The 9,003-nt window shown below is 45.9% G+C and overlaps 1 long non-coding RNA gene across 2 annotated transcripts; it reads right to left on the bottom strand.

The window, feature by feature from the left end:
* Positions 1-4,638: 4,638 nt before the first annotated feature.
* LOC139836112 (uncharacterized) lies at positions 4,639-8,912 on the bottom strand. Of its 2 annotated transcripts, none has more exons than XR_011752257.1 (5): positions 8,774-8,912; positions 8,294-8,365; positions 6,753-6,859; positions 5,520-5,667; positions 4,639-5,024 (listed from the first exon to the last, which is right to left on the bottom strand). It is a non-coding gene; the product is annotated as an uncharacterized lncRNA (long non-coding RNA). The 2 variants fall into 2 exon arrangements; XR_011752258.1 differs by having other exon boundaries at positions 4,639-4,974.
* Between the last annotated feature and the right edge of the window lie 91 nt (positions 8,913-9,003).

The raw sequence follows: 9,003 nt of genomic DNA, 5'->3' as shown, positions 1-9,003 counted from the left end.
CCGCTGCTGCTAAATGGGACCCGCATGTCATCCTCTATGTGCAATCAACTTTCTTTTCTTGGAGTTTTTTTTGGCACCTCATATTTGGTCACTTGCCTTTTTTTTCGATCCCCTGCCGCCTCTCAAACGGTGATACCGCTGCTGCTAAATGCGACCCGCATGTCATCCTCTATGTACTATAAAACTTTCTTTTCTTGGATTTTTTTTGGCACCTCATATTTGGTCACTTGCCTTTTTCTTTCGATCCCCTGCCGCCTCTCAAACGGTGATACCGCTGCTGCTAAATGGGACCCGCATGTCATCCTCTATGTACTATAAAACTTTCTTTTCTTGGATTTTTTTTTGGCACCTCATATTTGGTCACTTGCCTTTTTCTTTCGATCCCCTGCCGCCTCTCAAACGGTGATACCGCTGCTGCTAAATGGGACCCGCATGTCATCCTCTATGGACTATAAAACTTTCTTTTCTTGAATTATTTTTGGCTCCTGATATTTGGTCACTTGCCTTTTTCTTTCGATCCCCTGCCGCCTCTCAAACAGTGAGACCGCTGCAGCTAAATGGGACCCGCATGTCATCCTCTATGAGCAATCAACTTTCTTTTCTTGGAGTTTTTTTTGGCACCTCATATTTGGGCACTTGCCTTTTTCTTTCGATCTCATGCCACGTTTGATACGTTGAGGAACCTGCAGGCTCATGGGACCCGCATGTCATCCTCTATGTACTATAAAAGTTCATTTTCTTGGTTTTTTCACCCTCTGATTTTTGGCAATTTCTTTTTTCTTTTGAACCCCTGCCGCCTCTCAAACGGTGATACCACTGCTGCTAAATGGGACCCGCATGTCATCCTCTATGTACTATAAAACTTTCTTTTCTTCAATTATTTTTGGCTCCTCATATTTGGTCACTTGCCTTTTTCTTTCGATCTCATGCCACGTTTGAAACGTTGAGGAACCTGCTGGCTCATGGGACCCGCATGTCATCCTCTATGTGCTATAAAAGTTTATTTTCTTTATTTTTTTTTCACCCTCTGATTTTTGGCTATTTCCTTTTTCTTTTGATCCCCTGCCGCCTTGGAAACGTTGAGTAAGCTGCTAGCTCATGGGACCCGCATGTCATCCTCTATGTCCATCAACTTTATTTTCTTGGATTTTTTTTGACCCCCTAATTTCTGGCTACTTTCTTTTTCTTTTGATCTCAAGCCGCATTTGAAACGTTGGGACCGCTGCTGCAAAATGGGACCCGCATGTCATCCTCTATGTAAATAAAGTTTCTTTTCTTGGATTATCTTGGGCTCCTGATATTTTGTCACTTGCCTTTTTCTTTCGATCTTGTGGGTGCGCATTTGGAGCGGCAGCACCCGGCGCTCGGCGATGGTGCAGAGGAGGTCCTCGGCGGTCAGCCCGTTCTCGACGGCCGCCCCCAGGAAGTCCCAGAGCTGATTCACCTCAGCGTCCGGATCCGTCGTGCGGGCGTTATAGCTCCAGTTGATCTGGCCGACTGGAGGAGCCGGGTTGAACTCCGGCAGGTTGATCCGGTCGACGAGCCCGCCCTCGTTGCGCACGTAGAAGAATGACATCTGCCAATTCTTCACCGAGTCAACGGTTGGAATTTTGGGGAAGGGCGTACCCGGCCGGGTGTAGATCGAGGCGGCGCCGCAGGCCCGCAGGCGGCCGTCAGTGGTTTGCGCCTTGAGGTAGAAAAGCCGGCTCCAGAAATCTATGTCTGGCCACAAGCCGGCGTAAGCCTCCATGAAGGCCACGTAGCAGCTGAGGAGGATGCAGGCGTTGGCCGGCAGGTGGTGCGGCTGCAAGCCGAAGTTGTCGAGAAATTGGCGGAAGAAGTTGGACGCCGGCAGGCCCAACCCGCGGTCGAGGTGCGCGTCGAAGACGACGCGCTCGCCGGGCTCCGGCTTGGGCTCCGTCTCCTCGCCGGGCGCCCTCGTGACCACCGACGACGGGATCCGGCGGAGGCGCACCAGCTGCTCGATGTCGTCGTCCCTCATGTACGACCCCCTCCACGATCCGCTGGCGGAGGCCATTGACGAAGAGGAGGAGGAAGAAGACCACGAAAGGCGGAAAGGTGAAGAAGAACCTCGCGACGGCGGCGACGGCGGCGGCGGAGGACGCTCCGTTGAAACGCGGGGCCCCGTGGCGCCGGCTCGTCGGAGTAGCGGCGGCGGATCGGCAGAGATGCGCTCGCCGGAGTTCGCCAGTGGGAGACGCTCGCCGGAACAGCAACAGGCTCGAGCGCGAAGAAGAGAGCGAGAGGAGCGGAAGCGCGAGGAAGACGAAGTGAGGCAGTGGCCGCCTCGGTACCCTCCCCCGCGGCATTTATAGCCGCCCGCGGCGGACGGTTAGCCTCCAAGTGGCGATCGTGGCCACGTCGCCCGGATCCTCTGCGCATTAACTCCCCCCACGACCGCTGCCGTTACCAGAAACCGCCACACCACGTCGCCCACGACCGTACCGGATCCGGAGGGGACATTGATGTGACCAGACGAACCGGCGGCAGGACCCAGGCGTCAGACCGGTCAAGTCGGGTGCAGGACCCGAGGCGGCGGAGACTCCGGCGCGCCGCAAGCCGGAGCCGGACATTAAGTTCACCTCGGCCCAAAATTCATCCAGCAAGGCGGAGACATCGCCAAAGCTTGCGAGAAAGCAAAAGTTGCATAAGTGTAAATAGCGGCCGGCTAGAAGCAGCCGGCCGGAACGAGCCGGATGAGGGCGCAGCCGGCTGAATGGAAATTCTCAGTCGGCCCCTCCAAGTGCCGTCAAGAACATTCAAGAAGCCAGGAAAACCTGCCTAGGTCCTTCTAAACGCAGGACCTTGCCAGCTTCGGGGGCTAATGTCGGGGGGAAGACCCCGGGTAGGGCAATGGACGCGGAGCAGCCGGCTGGCCACTGGCCGGCTCGCGGCAAAGGCCGGCTGTGGAGCAGCCGGCTGGCGCCGTGGCCGGCTGGTCCGGAAGCCGGCTGGCTCTAGGTCCTAGTCGGCCTAGCTACGGCCGCCAATGCTGTGGCTGGGCCCACTTCTACAAGCCATATCCGATCGGGTCTCAGACTCTCAGGCTGACTCGAGGCTGGCGAGTCTTGCACAAGAAGGAACCGGGTTGGTGATCCGGGTTCCCAAAGTCCACGCTGACTTCATCTTCCGTAAAGCGCGGGGCACTGTAGAGCAATAGTGCCACGCGCCGGACAGGCCATCATGGACTACGTCGATCCGTACTGGTTACAGTGGACACCTCCTCTCCATACCGCTGACCTTGGCAGCCGGATGGGACAGGCCATGAGGCCTCAACGGCTCCTGACGTCACTGCCTCGGGAAGGAGCGGGAGCCGGAGCCGGCCAAGCCGGCCAGTAAACTATAGGGTCTTATATGTAAAGTGCTAGCGCCTATATAAGCTGGGCTCCCCCCCTCGTGCGGGGGAGGATCGATCATTCTCACCTCACTTTCACCCCTAGCGCTGCCCTGAGAGAGAGACTTTGTCTTCCTTACCTCCCAGGAGCAGCCGGACACAGCTCAAGGAGCAACCTTGTATTGTGTGATCATCATATACACTCTAGCAGGAGTAGAGGTGTTACATCCATTGGAGGGCCTCGAACCTGGGTACGTCGCCGTGTCGCTCGTCCCCATAACCGCATCCGGATACCGCCGTGAGATCTCCTAGGAACCACCTTCGTTAGCCACCCTATGGCATATGCCGTGACGATACCACGACACTCGCCGACGCCAAAGTCCAAAGTCACAAGTCACACACACGATACCCGCACGCGGTTCGTGTTCATGTACTTGTACTTATAGTAGAGCCATGGTTGGTGGAAATAGAGATGAGGGGTACCACTCTCTTCTCTCCGTTGTTGCCTGATGGGAGAAAGTGGACGGTTGAGATGCGTCTGTGCCACGGATTGCTTACGTGTCATTCCCTTGATTCTGTGGTTGCACGTTATTCAAACAACCATTTAACTGTTGGTGGCGGTAGGCGGCTCAGTTCTCTAGCACAGTGAATGTTCTCTGCATGGCTCAACTTCCTAGCTAGCCGAGCAAATGCTCTCTCTTTTGCATGGCATTCAACTCTACTATTCTATTGTATTGCATGGCATTGTATAGACTATTGTATTATTTTGCACCGCATCGACAATTGCTACTTCCTCCATGCAGCACATGTGGCTTCAAAGATTTAACTTCCGCAAAAATTAAGTCCTAGTTATTATCAAATATTTTGATAAAAATTTGGTATCACTAGGAATCTAATCTAACGGCGCCAATTAAGTGTAACATAATTAAGTAGTTGCTCAATTTTTTCATCAAAGAAAAATCTTGAAAACTGATGCGCAACAACTCTACTGGTATTATTTTGCATGGCATCGCATCGACCATACTATTGCTTTGGTGGGACAGATACATGCGCTCGTTGAAAAGAGAGGGCTTGGTTCTTGCTGATGAGAGCCAAGTGGAAAACTAATCTCACATTTACATGGTGCAAAATAAAAGTGATGGCAGAATCAATTCCAAAATCACTCAGCCATCATGCGTGCAACCAGTAAAAACAGTTAGATTTTTCTTTTATTTTCATGCCAAGTTGCATCGCATCGACTATTTTTTTTTTTTTTTTTGCATAGCAGCAACATCATATAACAAGCAAGCTAGGCAATAATTTATCAAGGCTTAACTTGTACAAAATCGTCAGGTGTGTCAAGCCTGAGAATCTATGCAGATAACATATTGGGCATGGAACCAAACAAAACGACATCAAGACAAAAATCCTATTTCAGAACGCACAGACCAATTCGGTATCCTACAATAGCAGATCAGCACCATGGGTGGACAGGTTACATGACAACGGATCAAACAAATTCTTGACAGGGCTTCTCGTGACGCCAGAAGTACCCGTCCGGCCAATTCTGCGTCCATGCACCGCATGTGCTTGACCAGCAAACCCCGCTTCAAAGAGATGGACGGCAAGGCTAGGCCGCTCTAAAATAGGTATAGCCACTGATAATTTGAACCAAGATCATCTGAAATAGCTGCATTGCAAAATAAGGCAGCAATTCAGTTTCTCAAAACTAATTTCAAAATAAAGGGAACAAACATCTAAATATTTTCCTGTCAATGACAAATGCCATTGTGGGACAAAAAAACACTTCATTTTGTACCGAGACCTAGACTACATATGATTGCGCCACAATTAACAGCCAAATGAACAAAAAAATTACCACAGCTGGCGTAATTTTTATCAGTAGAGATGTATAAAAGGGCATTGCCATGGTAGCAGAACTAACAATCAGGTCATCGATTTCACAAGAGCAGAACCAATAATCAGCGATTACAGAAGAGAGAGATAGGTAGAATTCATTCCATACAAAGAACAACAGTCTCAAAGACTGGCACAATTGACAGGGGATCTAGTATTTACAGCAACAATAACCAGAGGAGGGACAGAGTGTCTACCACCTTCTAAAATGTAAACTTGATACATTGGCAAATAAAGAGCACAAGAGGGGAAAACAAGCGATGAGTACCACTTGATGCAGTTGCAGTTATGGTCACGGCGCCCACGGTGTCGAGGTAGCTGACAGAGCAGAAAGCCAAGGAAAGAGCCTCTTATTCATACTCGGTCCTTTCGGCTTCCTTATGACATAGCATGGGAGGGTTTCGTCCTTGTTTTTGCTGAATTTGCAAATTGAACACAATATGCGTCAGATCTATCACGAGATAATAAAGCAAGTCATTTGCAGAGTGAAAACCTGTGCATTTATGGGTTCAATTTATGGGTTCTCTTTAAGAAAGAATAATGCTAGTTAAATAATCAATTATTATTTAAGCATGGTCAGCAAAGCAAAAACTGTATTTTAGAAAAGGCACAAAAGAGAGATTGACAAGTCCTAAACATCACACTAGATGAGAGCACTTGTTGGTGTCATCTCCAAATACTGCTAGCGACATCTCTTCTTATCAGATTGATAATAAAGTGACAAAATAAAACCTCTAACTTGAGTAAAAGCCAATTTAAACAAACCAAACAGCATGTTCTTGTAACACCCAACGGAGCACTATTGAGAGTTAATCATGCTTACTAAATAGGAACTGGAACCTCCACCCTAGTGCTCTTAGTTAATTAAAGTCCAAATCACACACACATGTAGCTAAAAATTTGAGAAAGAAACCATAGAATTAGTAAGAGAGACCAGGAAATTAAACCAGCCAGCTACAGACTGATGCTTTGGAAAAAGAAAGCCAGCCACACATGGACATTACTAGATCGACATCCTCGAGGACAAAACAACAATGGGAAGCAGTCGACCATACATTTCACGGTTCATACTTCATAGCAACTTAAAACAGGAACATGAAAAATAGGCAGCTCGTACCTCAATACATGTGTAGCTCAACATGCTAATTTGCATTAACACTTAATTTCTCTCACAACATTGAGATAATATAGCACAGAATACCAATTGACCTAGGGTGGTGAAAATGCGATGAAATCATGCATGGCAATATGTATGTATTACTTGAACCAAACCAGAGATAAACAACACACATGATGGGCTCCATTACCAAATCCTAGCAACAACTCTTCTTATCAGATTGATAGCAAAGTGATGAATGAAATCCCCAACTTGAATACACCACAACAAACATCATACTACTTGGAAAATAATGCAAACACAAAACTGGAGACTTTAGGCCAGCAATGGGCATGTAGATATACTAGATGACCATGTGAGCAAGAGGGAACCCAAGGAGCTCACCCAAGGTGTGTAGCCAAAGCCAATCAGCAGCAGCACTGGAGCCAAAACATCATGCCCTTTCCATCGTCGTGGTTATTCTTGGTCACCTCCACTGAAGGATCTACCATCTGGCAATGCACATGTCACCCGTTTTCAGCACAAGCCACAATGTCCCAGCTACATAAATTCTAGGTCTAGAAATAACAGTGCACTACATAGAGGCAAGCTTATTAACAACTGGATCTGCGACCTTTGAGCGGGACATAATTAAGGGACTATCATAATACATATATATATATATATATATATATATATATATATATATATATATATATATATATTTATATATATATTTCTCAATAACAAAGGAACTCTATAAAAAAAATCCACTCCATGTAAATACTTGTACTAAAGATAGGAAGAATCTTGCACTCATAATGATGGGTTCCGTCTGTGAAGGAAAAGAACAAGAACTGATACTCATCCTTTTGATTAAACAGAACCATAACAAAAAATGATTCAACTATACGTATGATCGTCCTCGAGGCCCCCTGTCTATACTGAAAGATGGAGGATGAGAATCTAAGGCAACTCATTAGAACCCAATAGAAAGTAGCTCAACTTGCAAAGTCATGCAACAGTTCAAATCCATCTTTCAAGAAAATCAGAAGTGGTACACATGCGTTTTAGTTTCTCTTTCGATATAAGCAGCAATACGTGCATTTCAAAAGCAAGGCAAGAGGGGAAAGGAACAGACCCTATATGTGGAACAGAGTTTCAGATAAGCAGTGGCTAGCAATTACTCGTTATTTAGATCAAAGGCATGCAATGGTAAGCCTCTCTACTACAGGACAACACACATAGCTATACATGAAAAGAGGTGCATTATTTTTGCAGTCCACAATCCAAAAAAGAACTCAAATGAAAATAAGAGATACAAAATACTACATTGATGCAATTTGGCAGACTACTACACGGAGCACACATCACAGGATCCTTAGCAACTGTTGGAAGAAATACAACACATTAGAAATTGAAATTCCTTTTTCTCTATTCCTAGGGTTGAACTTCAATTGTAGCAATACCATAAACATACCCAGAAGTAAGCAAATAGTTCATATGCCAAATAGTTGAACCTTGCTGAACTTGCACACTTGCCAAATAGTTGAACCTTGCAATGAATAATGTCTGTGTATGGCATAATTGTATAAACAGAGACAATCAAGTAATGAACCTAGCGATTTAGTTCAGATTGATTTGCTAGCTGTACAAATCTAGCTAACTTTCCTAGCTGTTGCATCAGAGTCCATGTGTGCATTTAACCCATGTCATCATGCAATACAATGTATAGTTCGCATGGTTTACTGGAAAATGGCACTTTTATAAGCTGAACCATGAAACATAGAAAGATAATAGTGGCAACACAGCCTAAAAAGCCTTATTAGAAAGGATCTAGAATACATATTATCATCACAAGTTTGAGCCCACCCAACAACTTGGCACTTCGCTGTCAAACGAGAGAAAAAAAAGAAATCACGCAATATTGCAACTAATTAACTTACACATGAGCTAGGATTTCTCATGCTCTTCAAAGTGTCTTGCATCAACTTTTCATCAGGTTGTTTCCCACAACCCTGAAATAAGACAGAAGTAACAAATACTGAGTACTACGTACTAGTAAAGAAGAATAGAATGTAATGAAGACATTTCAGAAGAACCATAATTCAATGTAGATAAATATTTGAACTGGAACCATAAAGGATTTAATTCAACCTTAAAAGGTACAAATGTGCGCTGATTGAAGGGCCATAGATACATTTCCTGGGCAGGGGCATTTTATTATACTCAATAATTAGGGCATTTTATTATACTCAATAATTTGAGAGATACCGAAGACAAATGGAAATTAAAACCTAAAGATAAGTGCATCAAGATTCAGGTCAATAGTGGATACTATTATTAGGATTATCATAATCAGGAGCATCAATGAAGCATAAACACACATGGCAAGACAAAAGTAACAAGTTTTTAAAAGGATTTACTTCTAATGACTAGCCAGCAAACAAGATGCTATGCCGGATTCAGGCCACATGCTTTGAGGAGCCTCCAGCTTGCTCTCAGGGGCAAAGGTGGGCGAGACGAGAAGGACCTTGGCAGGCTCGCTGAAATCAGCAGATACAAACAGATATGAGTTTCATAAAATTCCAGCTCAAACAAGTAAGGCATAGATAGACACGTCAAATTGAAGAAGAGATAGAGTGGAGGACTTGCA

Source organism: Lolium perenne, chromosome 1 (genome assembly GCF_019359855.2).
Source record: "Lolium perenne isolate Kyuss_39 chromosome 1, Kyuss_2.0, whole genome shotgun sequence".
Taxonomy (NCBI): Eukaryota; Viridiplantae; Streptophyta; class Magnoliopsida; order Poales; family Poaceae; genus Lolium; species Lolium perenne.
This window is presented reverse-complemented; position numbering and strand designations above follow the sequence as displayed.